This window comes from Lissotriton helveticus, chromosome 4_1, assembly GCF_964261635.1.
Source record: "Lissotriton helveticus chromosome 4_1, aLisHel1.1, whole genome shotgun sequence".
NCBI lineage: Eukaryota > Metazoa > Chordata > Amphibia > Caudata > Salamandridae > Lissotriton > Lissotriton helveticus.
Window position 1 is genome coordinate 540,450,099 of NC_136063.1, and position 11,958 is coordinate 540,462,056.

Below are 11,958 nucleotides of genomic sequence, written 5' to 3' on the forward strand. Positions count from 1 at the left end.
ACCACAACACCTGCCCCGAAGGGGAGTGCCATGTGCTCACAGCACCTAGACAGGTACCTTGCAACCACATGTGCCGTAATCGTTATTCCCATCTCTTTCAACAATGACCACCAATAGCACAGCGGGTCACACATGATATGGGGTCTCTTCATAGTTAATTCTTAGGTCAGGTTTGTTTAAGCAATCACTTTACATACTTTGCTTTATGGTTTTTTTTGTCCCATAACAAGTTTAAACATGCCATCCCAGCAGGCCACGGCTGATTTGCATATCGTTGGTTTATCTTACTAAAGGCAGGGACACTTAGAAACAATGCCACTTGTCAAACGTAATCACCATTATATTACTATTATCCAAGTATTTGCATTCACCACTTTTCTGCGGTATCATGAACTGGATAAAGCTATGATACGTGGCAAAGTTCTTCTTTTTGATTGCTATGAATATCCGATGATTCTCAACAAAAGTTCCAGGGAGAGAGACTGTCTTGAGAAGTAAAATTGCTTAGATAAAAGGGTTTCGTGTGGCAAACTTCAACGTTTAAGTGCGGTCACAACTGAAACTGCATGGCTTGTGCATTCGGTGTGAAGTCTGTTTTGTCAGTTTGATCATGGCAATGTATGTAGTGCAAAAGTTATTCTGCAGAGCTGTAGCAGTCGTAATTGAGCGGCGACAGTTAGGAGGATTCAGAATTGAAATTGTGTTGTCATGCTTAGCAGTGTGACCGATTTAGTTTATAGTCCTGAGCAGGCAAGAGTTGGAGGAGGACATGTTCGAGAGATCTGCTAGGATGGACTGTATTAATCTCATCCCATACTTGATTGTCATTGTGAGATGACAAGAAGCGGTCATAGTACATAGTTTGTTGGGACCTGCAGTGGTGGACTAAATTAAAGCCCTCCGTTGGCCACCAGCATGTAGCATATCTCTTAAGTTATCCATGACTGTTCAGATGGTAGTAGGTGGTTTATTGCTGTGGCTTGCTACAGTACTAGATAATGGACATGACCCATAGTAGTTTTCTCTTAAGTGAGTGTGAGAGGGTTGAAGACAATAAGGAGTTTATTATGCCGTCTGCATGAATTACAATTGACTGCCAGACTGCTGAGTGTTATTATTGTGTTAGAATTGTTGACGACTAGGAGATATATAGTATTATTTTCTAATTGCAATTATATAGTCCTTGTTAGAAATGGTATTTCTCATTGGCTAAGGCTTGCACCAAAGCCTGGCAGAAACCACCACTCTCAGGGCAAGGGAGTCACACTGAACATAACCCCTGCTCACCGCCTTGGTAGCTTGGCATGAGCAGACAGGCTTATTCCAGAGGCAATGTGCAAAGCGTTTACGCAACACACACACAGCTGCAACACAATAGGCACACCATAAAAAGAAACTCCACACAAGGTTATATATAAAAATAGCCTTTGTATTATCCAAAACACATTAGAATAGTAATCACACAATATACACTGTGCCAACTGGCACAAGGCAATATTTACAGGGGGTTATATACACATGACAGGGCCAATTGGCCAACTGTCAGAACCATCACAAAGCACAAATAGTAAATGTAGAACACTACCCGTAACCACTGGCAAAATACTGTACTCCGCATTCTATCCTGCAACATAAATCGCATTATGTATTCACCATGGTAAGCCTAAACACCCCCAAAAAAGTGTTGCTCTCTACTGCAGGACAATTATCCTGAAACACAGCACTGGCTGCACCAACAAGGGTGAAAATCTAAAGCCTGACACCGGAGAAAGTGTTATCATGCACTGCATTTATTATGATGCATCAGGGCAAACTGAGTGCTGGAGTAAGAGGCAGTGTGTGCCCACCCCCCTCCTATTTGAAAAGGCTCCCGTGAGCTAACGAGCTCTGGTTGATGCACCTGCGCCCAGCGAGTGGTACTGAGACCTGTGAAGACTTTGGGCAGCATCTCCGGCAGCATCTCCAGCACCCCCAAAAAAGTGTTGCTCTCTACCGAAGAAGGACAATTATCCTGAAACACGTGTATAGAGATACACAGCACTGGCTGCACCAACAAGGGTGAAAAACTAAAGCCTGACACAGAAGAAAGTGTTATCATGCACTGCATTTATTATGATGCATCAGGGCAAACTGAGTGCTGGAGTGTGAGGCAGTGTGCGCCCACCCCTCCTATAAGCCTAAACACATTACACAATAATCCTCACAAGCATAAACACATTATGCGCTGATCAGGGTGCATAAATCATATTTGGCATATCATCACATAAATCACATTAGGGCCTTGCATCCTACCAACCTACAGCTGACCCCCAGGCCAACTGGCCTCTCTGGGGCTCAAATGCCTACCTCCAAAATGTCAGGGTTGGGCTGCCAATGCAGCAGAATCAAATTGCCCAATTGTGCTGGGACAGGGAATGGGTGTATCTCACTCCTTTCTTCTCAAATGAATAAAAATGCCCCCAAAGGAATTGTGGCACTGACACCCCTGTGCCTCCTGGGTCCCCACTGGGACTCCTCACAAATGATCTGGCCTTAATATTGCAGCTGCCGCCAACTGCAGTGCAGCTGTGAAAATAGCTGTAGGCACTGGCACTCTCTGTGCCCTCTGGAGTAGCCACCTGGACTCTACCAACAAATGTGCCCACCGTTGCAGCTGCCCGCGCTGGTGTGGTGCAGCCGTGCACATGGTCTGACACCACTGTGCCGCCTGAGCCCCACTCTGGGACTCTTAAAACAAAAGTGGCCAACGTTGCAGCTGTCCACTCTGGTGCGGTGCAGCTGTACGGGAAATGGCCGTCACGTAAACTTAGTTTCAACTGTACTTAATTACATGGATATTACATTGACCATGAAATACAGGGAACACACAAGCACACAAAATTGAAGAGAAGAGGTTCAGAGGATTAATTCCTTTTTTACTCTTTAGATTAATCAATCAAAAAATATCAACGGCTGTCCAAAAACAGTAAAGCATGTGGACTATGAAGCAAAAGGTGACTTATTGTGTTAAGTGACAGGGTGCTGTACAAACAAAACATATATAGCACATATATATACAAAAGGATGTAATTTTACACAGATGTCCCACATTAGATACATAAACCACAGCAGGTTATAATGTTTCCTTATTCTAGTTGTGGAATTGCGTGGACAAGTTCGACTCACAACGTCGAGGTTTCGACCCTAAGATGTAGTGCAGATTGGTAAGCATCTATAGCGGGACTTCATCAGGACAGGAGGGGATCTGACAGCATATTAACAAAGAAGTTGAGTGATTTGCTTCCTTGTTTTCTACATGTGAAGGTGTTTATGTATCTAATGTGGGACATCTGTTTAAAATTCCGTCTTTTTGTATAAATATATGTTATGTTTGTACAGCACCCTGTCACTTAACATAAGTCACCTTTTGCTTCACAGTCCACGTGCTTTACTGTTTTTGGACAGCCGTATATATTTTTTGATTGATTAATTTAAAGAGCAATAAAGGAACCTCTTCTCTTCAAATTTGTGTGCTTGTGTGTTCCCTGCATTCAATGGTCAATGTAATATCCATGTAATGTATTAAGTACAGTTGAAACTAAGTTTACGTGACTCCCGACAGAACCATTGTTTTGTTTTACAATCATACTCCGGTTCGGAGGGTTATTGGGTTACCCCGTTATCTTTAATGTATAGGAAATGGACAGCTGCGCTCTGGGGCCCTGCTCTGGGACACTCTTAACCAAATTGCCCCCAACATTGGAGCGGCCTGCTCTCCTTTGGGTCTGCTCAGAACAAACAGGCCCGGCAATGTGCCTTGAAAGGGGGCCCTCCTCTCGGCTTCCCCTGTGCTCCCCCCCTCGCTGGGCTCTCTGTGGAGACTCTGCTCCTCTCTGCACCGGTCGCGGCAGCCCGAGGAGCCCGCTAGGCTCCCCCTTCACTTGTCTTCACCCGGTCCCCCTCCTAGGACATGGGACTTCAGAGGGAAGCCCGTGAGGCTCCGGACGGCTCCTGCGGCAGACAGGTCTTCCTCTCCTTGCTCTTCCGGACACTCCTGAGCCCCGCCCACAGTCAGGCGGACTCTGCCTGGCTTCTGGGTCGGGCCGGCGGCTCCTTTTTGGCTGCAAAAAGGGGGGGTGGGCCCCTGCCTCAAAATAATCCATATAAGCGGGGTGTGCACCCGCCAACAACACCAAATGCGGGGAGGGCACCAGCCAAAGAGCAAGCCATTGCAGGGTGGGCACCCACTCTCAAACAAGTTGAAAAGCGGGTGGGCACCCCCTTCTCAAGTAGCCCAAATGTGAGTTAGACTCCCGCTCTCCTTCCGTGATGCGAGGGAATCCCCACCTCGGGAATCCCTCTGTTGATGACGCTGCTCAGCCCTGCAAAGCACCAGGATTCCCTCCTCAAATTAAAGATATAGCGCTCACGAGGCGTTATGCCGAAGAAACATCCAGGGCAAAGGCTGGGCCCAGGCAGGCCAGCACACAGAGCCCTCCAGCAGGCAGGCAGGTCCTCGTGGCGGTTCTTCCTGGGGCCCAGCAACAGCAGGTCACTTGGAAGCACAGGAACAGTTCAGCATTCAATGTATAATTTTTCGATATTTGTAGAAATTAGCTGTTTAATTATTTCATATGGTTTCTCCCAGGTCCCCCCACTTTCTCCTTGTCCATCCTGAGGAAGACCCGCAGCTGAGGTGTTGATTTTCCCTCCACAGCGCAAGGGTTGAAACGGCGACGATCTCCCCCATTTTTGAAGTCTACACCCCTGTCCCCTCTCTTGTAATAAATTCAGAGGAAATTGTAGAAAAAATACGCGGGCTAGACTCAACATTAAGGTAATAGAACCTTAGTTTTTTGTTTAAAAGATTGGATTGTCCTTTTTATTCATCTGCTTCTTTCACTTGAGCACGTACTTCTGCACTCTGTATTGCACCTGGCAGTATCCCCTCTCTTTTTCTTGTTTTTAACAATTGTACATAATGAATGTGAAATAAATTGCAAATTTATTTTGCTTATAAATTTAGTATTTGAATTTGTTTTGGGGTATTAACTATTTGTTGTGTATACGCATTTGGCTGTTTGTTTCTTTTCTCTTGTAGGATCTCAGGATTTAATCCCATGAAATAACTCAGATTTATAAAGAGTCTTATAATGAATATGTGGTAAAAGAAATTTGTCCAGGACCATTTTGTTTTTTATATTATCCAATACCCAGGTACTTTGACTTTCTTGGGTTATACCCCATTTTCTTAATGGTTCCTGCAAGGGCTGAGACCTGAGATAGGTTTGAAAGGCCACTTTGGTGGGTGGCAAAATCAGTGCTGCAAGCCCACCAGTAGCATTTAATTTACCAGCCCTGGGTATATGAGATACCACTTTACCAGGGACTGACAGGTAAATTAAATAGGCCAAACAGGTGTAGACCAATCTTACCATAAGTAACACAGAGAGCACACACACTTTATACTGGACAGCAGTGCTGAAGTGCCCAGAATCCTAACACCACCAATACCATGCCAGAAAAAAGGCGAGGAGAAAGGCAACAAGTTCAGGGATGACCCTGCAAAAAGGGCCAAGTCCAACAGTCCTTAATATCCTTGAAGAGGTGTTGAAGCGCTTTAGATCAGGCAGTATGCTGCTCTGAAACTTAAAGTTAGTGTCTTATTTTCAGTGGTTGTTTTTGGTTATTGGGATTTTTGTGCTGTTAAGTAATTCCAATCCATGCATTTACCGCCGTTTGTAGGTGGTACGTCAAATTAATTGGAGTTAGGTGTGATCGTTTGCAGGAGGGGGATTTGTGAATTCATGCAAAGGGTTAGTGATATCAATAGATGAGCTACAGGTGATTAGGTTTTGATTGGTTGCAGGGATATAACGTTTAAAGAAGAGGTTGTGATCTTTGAGAGGAGGTAGGGAGGAATTTGCAGAAAATAGAGTAATAGGGGTCACGGTGAATAAGCATGTTATGTGAGCTACCCTGTGTTTAGAGAGAAGACACATGCAGAGGATGGAAAGTAAGTGGAGGTTTATTTGGAAAAATAAAGGAGAGGCAACAATCTGAACATAACCACATCCATGGTTTGCTTTTGCCCGACTTCATTTCAAGCTTGCTTTTTTAAGTCTTCCACAAATCAAGGACTTTCGTCATTGTTTTCCTGGGAAACCTCTGTTTGTCGTCTACATTGGAGCAGTAGACCTCCTTAGTTTCGTACCACACTTCTCTTGTGGTTCCTGTACATAAACTGCTCTGACCCATGAGTGCAATTCAGGTAGTGCACAAACTGGCCACAGTTTACTTGTGCACTTGGTTGCTGACCTAAAACAGATGCATTCACTCAACCTGCTGTGTATGGTTACATCTTCAGTCTTTACTTTTTTGCTGCGATTGGCGCACTGCAGACAAAGTAACCACATTTTTCTTCTGTTGAGAACGTGAAAACATTACAAAGGAGATATAGGATTTTAATCCAGTGTACTCCATCCCAGAGGAATGAAAGCTACCAAAGATGTGCATTTTCGTTTTGAAGAAGTGGCCTTATGTTAAAAATCTCCAATTGCAAAAAGTGGTCACACTCTAAGCACTGACCTGTGATTTTAAAATAGTTTTGCCACAGACCTATATACTAATAGATCAGTTTACATAATTGTAATTTGTAGTAGACCACAAGCCAACCTACCTCATCAATATTCATTTTCTTGAAAGGAAATGGAGTGCATTCCAAATACGTTTCTTTGATCACTGTCTGCTCCCCCACCAACTTTTTTTGATTTATATTTAGAGGGAAATGAGTCCCAATGGGGAGTTTTAAGAATGTGATGACATCCCAACTCAAAAGTCTGTAACTTTTTCCAATGTTTTTGAATCAGATTTCCGTTGCAAAACATTGATACATACTATAACAAATCGCTACTATTTGGAAGGGATGCCCTAAACGCTCTCCTTCCAAGTAGCAATTCGTTATGCCTTTCTTACCCCATTTCGCAATTCAGTACCATGTTATCGAATCTTAAAATGGTTTAGTACATTAGAAAAAACGCTATTCAGCTGTTGCTGAAGCTGTTTTTTCAAGTACCCTAATATTTTACGTATACACATTGTCATTGTAATAGTCAAATGCACTTTTCATTAGAAAGCATGAAAAGTACACTCATAAATCACACTGCTGGTCACTTTTAATTCTTTATCTCCTATATGCATTATATACAAAAAGCAGTTGTTTTTGTTACTTCCTTCCCAGCACTGGCAAGGCAAGTAGGGCAGATTTCAAAGAGGTACACAGTATTTGCTCACCTACATCCAGTTACCAGCATTTATGAATGTTAAGGCATGTTACAGCCAGATTCATTTGACTGCTTGTTTTCTAAGAGATGCTGTCGGCAAGGGCACATGTTTTCTTCTGCCTTCACAGCTAGCTCGCTTTTATTTACTATGCTGCATGAGGCTACGAAGGCAAATATCAAGGAAACGTCATCGGTCTACATACACAAAGTGTTATAAAATGAGGCAACCTAAATGAGAACTATCACAACCATTACATTACACTGTTTATTGACATGCTAGCAGTAGAAGCAACATTCCTGTCTAAGATGCTGGCCAGCGTTACATGGGTTCTGCTTAAAATATGTGCAGAAACAAAGTGCTTCATTCTTTTTGTCTCTTTTCTGTTTGTTTATTGATGCTTCTGTTAGCTTCACACTCATGTACTGGATGGTTGGTGCTACACAACAACATTGCCAAAAGCGATAGGTCTGGCGTTGGGAAGCTTGGGCAGTGGTGATTTATTTATTTTTTATTGCTGACTTATTCCACAAAATGCACACAATATATTGTCACCTATATGTAGTAATTCTGTTTGCAATACAAAACAAATACATGTAAATGTGTTTATGCATTTTATACCATTTAATTAGAAGAGTACATGTGCTTCCCAGTAGACCTGCACTCTTTAAACATGTTTAGAAAACATATTTAATAATAATGCACATCATAATATGGAAAATATGATTCATAATGACCCAAAGAAAATTACTATTGGTCTATGTTACTGTTATCTGAAGACTTCTTGAATTCTCAATGATGACTAAAAATAAAGTAGAACGAATTGTGGGGCATATTACCAAGGGCCTTATCGCCGCTTTAGCGGGAATTTTTCCCGCTAATGCGGCGATAAAACTATCGCCCTATGATCAAGCTGTCGCTAACTACTGTTAGCGACTGTTTCCATGCGTTAGCTACAGAAAAAATAATCGCGAAACAAGGAAGCGAAAAATATCGCTAATGATATGCGAGGTAGGCGTACCCTCGCTAAATTTCACCAAAACACTCGCTAAAACGATATCGCACTATTAACAACTAACGCATGGACATGCTTAGCGGGGAAAAAATTCCCGCTAACACCCCTAAGCTGGAGATAAATAAGAACTGCTAAAAGCAGTTCTAAAACAGAAAAACTGGAGATAAAAAAATCCTATAAAAGGAGACATAGGCCAGCCCAGACCCACCACAAAGCAGGGGACCTGCAGACGTCATGGAAGCAGTAATCCTACAGCTTGGAGTTCCCCAAAGGCCACCACCACCACCCCCACCACCACCACCACCCCCACCACCACCGCCTCCTGGACCACCACCTCCTGGACCACCACCAAGGCAGCGGCAAAGACGACGGCGGCCAATGCGCACACGACTTGTCCTTGGCGATCTACAACCCCAGGATATCATAGCCCACTACAGGCTCAAACAGACATCTATTGAGTATATACTGAACCACATTGGCCACAGGCTCACACCAGCAACCCAGCGGATAACCAATATCCCACCGCAAACAAAGCTATTCGCTGTGCTGCATTTCCTGGCCTCAGGGACATTTCAACCCACAACATCCAGAGTGGGTGGAGTCTCACAGGCAGCCTTTTCAAGATTCCTCCCAATTGTGTTGGATGGCATAATCAGCCTGATACCTCAGGAACTACACTTCCCCAATACTGTGCGTGAACAGCTCCTGGTCAAGCAGGGTTTCTACGCCATAGCTGGATTTCCACAAGTACTGGGTGCAATAGACTGCACACATATCCGATTAGTGCCACCTGCGGACAGTGCACACATATATAGAAACCAAAAGCACACTCACTCAATGAATGTGCATGCAATAGTGGACCACCGTGGAATGTTCACAAATGTCATTGCTAAGTTCCCAGGGAGTGTGCATGATTCGTATATTTTCCAGCAGTCAGTCATCAACCAGCGCTTCCAGGATGGACGATATGGGAATGCAGTCCTAGTTGGTAAGTAGTAATCCAACATACCACTTCCATCTACAGCACATACATGCATATCAGAAATGTACTAATTACAATGTCACCATATCACGTACAAGGGGGCACTTTTACAATAAGTGGCGCATTCCTGCTAATCAGCAGGGATGCGTCAGTTACAGTGCGCCACAGCTCCGACATCATGGATGGGCGCCATTAACAAAGCGGTGCACCATGGTGCAAATACAGCACAGATGTGGTGCCGTAAAAGTGATGCATAGCTGGAATTGCGTCAATGCTCTGGGGGCCCCATCTAGTTAATGCTGCCTCAATCCTTATACCTGCTTCAGCCAGGCGCAGGGTTGTGACGCAGCATGGGCCTAAAAGTGACTGAGTGAAATCTGGTAGATATCACTCCGCCACTTTTAGGAGGTGTCCCTGCCGCGGAAGGCCCCCCTGCACAGGAACGCCTACATGTGGTGCAGGGCATTACAATGTTACGCATATCCCAGATGCCTCAGGTTGTAAGTACTCCTGCACAAAAGTGACGCAACGATGTTGCAAATGAGACGCAAGGGGCGTTTAAATCTGCCCCAAGAAGTCCAAAAACAACAGCCCACACCAGACACATTGACACAATGAACTGTGGTCATTGTAGCCAGATACATAGACCAAAATCACTGCAAGTTGTACATTCCTGTCCCCCTCCCCAAAGTTGCAAGATGTGTGAAACATGCATGTGTGACGGAGAAACATCACTCACAAGCAAACTTGCAACACAACTCTCACTGTGCATGTCCTGTGCTGAGGGTGATTAATAAGCTTTATGACTAATAGCATACTTGTCCAGTCTTAACTTGGAAAGCGTATGGCCTTAATTCATAAAGGCCCTTAGTTTTCTTCAGTATGGTTTTAAGATTAACAAAAAGTATAATTAGTAAAAGATCAGAAACATAAGAGATGTGATATAGCAACATTGATTATGTCTGTTGAGCACTCATGTCATTTTGTTTTGAGTCCAGGACAGGATGGAGCACACAGTACAGGTAGTGGATGGTGTTGCACATGCTGGAGTTGATGTTGTTGTTGAACCGAACAAGGGCCCAATGGTCCATGCATGTTACGGGTAGCTGACTGGTGATTTGTTTCAGACCATGACCGTTCAGACAATGATGTTCTGCAGCAGGATTGCTGTATGCTGGCACACAGTAGGTCAAGTGTGTGTTGTGTGTAATCATGCCACCTATACAGCTAAGGTAAATTACAGTGCAGTAGGTGGATCACTGTCTGTTGCAGATGGGAAAAGAGCCACACATGCAACTCATCTGCACACTAAAACGATGTTGCATGGAGTCACAGCAGTGAGCCTTAATCACATGCTAACATGCACTACAGCATTCAGCTGAAACAGATGGGCAACTCGATATACAACTTCACATCCATCCCAACACACAAATCCATGCTCATCAACAACACATCCAGCACAACCAATTACTAATTCCGCTTTCCCTTGTATGTCACAGGGGACCAAGGATATGCACTGGGAGCATGGATGATGACACCAGTATGTAACCCCACCACCCCTGGCCAGAGGCAGTACAATGCGGCACAGATACGCACACGGTCCATTGTAGAGCGGACATTTGGTGTCTTGAAGTCCAGGTTCCGGTGCTTGGATATCACAGGTGGCAGTCTGCTGTACAGTCCCGAAATGGTGAACAAAATTATCATGGCATGTTGTGTGTTGCACAACATATGTGTCCGTACCAAAGCCCCATGGATCCAAGTGCCAGACCCACCTGATGAGGATGAGGAAGAAGAAGAGGCTGGTGCTGCCAACCGCACACCAAATGCTGCAGGACTTGCACGGAGGAACCGCATCATCAACAATTATTTTGCCTGAGTCAGTCACGTGGTGTCTGTTAAATAAAATAGTCTAATAAATAATATGTTCATGTGTTACTGTCTGGCATGGGCACTGTACACATTAAACAGTTACGTGTCCCAATGAGTGGTCAGATGAGACAAATCTCAATGGAGTTTGGGAATGTGTACGCAGTACAGTTATGCCCTGCACTGTGTCAAATGTATGACACTCTACTTGTCAAGGTACTACGTAGGCTACACTATGTCATATGGTTGTGTCACATGCTTCAAATACTAGCAAACCAGGGTGCTGTTTGTGATGAGGATTACATTCCTATTCTGAGTCCATTTCCCCAATCCATGTATGATGGATTGGGTATGTTGTGTGAATCACACAAATTTTGAGTGTGTGAAATGGTGTACACGATGCCAATAGTCATTGCAACATCCCAATACACAACGGTGCCAATCATCAAGACACTTGTCCAAACCATGTCCGTCGTAGCTGCGGTAAACTGACCCTTAGGATGTGAACAATGTTCCGGATTACCAGCCAATTTCTTTTCCCATTGAAGCAGCCACAAGATGTGCCGTATAAATAACCAGGGCCCGTATAACTTACATATCCTGAATATTACCAAGCTCATAGTTGATGTATAATGTCAAGTACATATCTGCACAGATGGCCATACTGTCAATGAGGTTCCTGAAGAAATGCCTCAAAGATGCATGTGTGGAAACAACTACCAGCTACAGATCCACAAGGCCATACATCACAATGCTGACCAGATACTTTGCAGAATCGATGGACCATAACTATCACCATGACATGCATAACTGCAACATCCAAAATATTTTA

At 44.0% G+C, this 11,958-nt stretch overlaps 1 long non-coding RNA gene across 1 annotated transcript; it reads left to right on the plus strand.

Annotated features, from left to right (window-relative positions):
* Positions 1-5: 5 nt before the first annotated feature.
* LOC144828725 (uncharacterized) lies at positions 6-11,137 on the plus strand. The gene is made up of 3 exons (XR_013610523.1): positions 6-53; positions 4,628-4,816; positions 10,757-11,137. It is a non-coding gene; the product is annotated as an uncharacterized LOC144828725 (long non-coding RNA).
* The last annotated feature ends 821 nt before the right edge of the window (positions 11,138-11,958 follow it).